The following is a 1,213-nucleotide window of genomic DNA, read 5'->3' as shown; positions in this document are numbered from 1 at the left end:
AAAGGGCATGCCACGTGTCAATCTGGCACACATTGTATACGATCCCACTCTATGAGATCAAACCATAGACCATGCCACGTGTCAAAATAAAACTCGGATATATCCAGGGCTAGACACATCCAGGGCCGGACATGTCGGGGACCCGACATATCGGGTGCCCGACATGTCCGGGGCCAGACATGTCCGGGCCCGGATATATCCGGGGCCTGACATGTCCGGGTGCCCGACATGTCCGGGGCCGGACATGTCCGGGCCCGGATATATCCGGGGCCAGACATGTCCAGGGCCGGACATATTGGGGCCCGGATATATCCGGGGCCCGACATGTCCGGGGCCCGACATGTCCGGGCCCGGATATATCCGGGGCCCGACATGTCCGGGGCCAGACATGTCCGGGCCCGGATATATCCGGGGCCCGACATGTCCGGGGCCCGACATGTCCGGGGCCGGACATGTCCGGGCCCGGATATATCCGGGGCCCGACATGTCCAGGGCCGGACATATTGGGGCCCGGATATATCCGGGGCCCGACATGTCTGGGGCCCGACATATCGGGTGCCTGACATGTCCGGGGCCCGACATGTCCAGGGCCGGACATATTGGGGCCCGGATATATCCGGGGCCGGACATGTCCGGGGCCCGATATCTCTGGGTGCCCGACATGTCCGGGGCCAGACATGTCCGGGCCCGGATATATCCAGGGCCTGACATGTCCGGGGCCGGACATGTCCGGGGCCCGATATCTCTGGGTGCCCGACATGTCCGGGGCCCGACATATCGGGTGCCCGACATATCCGGGGCCCGGATATATCTGGGGCCCGACATGTCTGGGGACCCACATATCTGGGCCCGGACATGTCCGGGGCCTAAGGTATGCCACGTGGCATACAAGTGCAGAAGAGGTATTTTCCAATGTTATGTCACGTGGCATGCAACCTCCAAGATGCCACCTTTCCAAGGGTTTGCCACGTGGCATCCATAGGTACCACCTCTCCAAGGGTTTGTCACGTGGCATGCAACCTCCAAGATGCACCTTTCCAAAGGTTTGCCACGTGGCATGCAACCTCCAAGATGCACCTTTCCAAGGGTTTACCACGTGGCATCCATAGGTACCACCTCTCCAAGGGTTTGTCACATGGCATGCAACCTCGAAGATGCCATCTTTCCAAGGGTTTGCCATTTATAGTATCTCAACATTGATACCAATGTGGTT

This window comes from Selaginella moellendorffii, unplaced genomic scaffold (genome assembly GCF_000143415.4).
Source record: "Selaginella moellendorffii unplaced genomic scaffold, v1.0 SELMOscaffold_476, whole genome shotgun sequence".
Classification (NCBI taxonomy): domain Eukaryota; kingdom Viridiplantae; phylum Streptophyta; class Lycopodiopsida; order Selaginellales; family Selaginellaceae; genus Selaginella; species Selaginella moellendorffii.
This window is presented reverse-complemented; position numbering follows the sequence as displayed.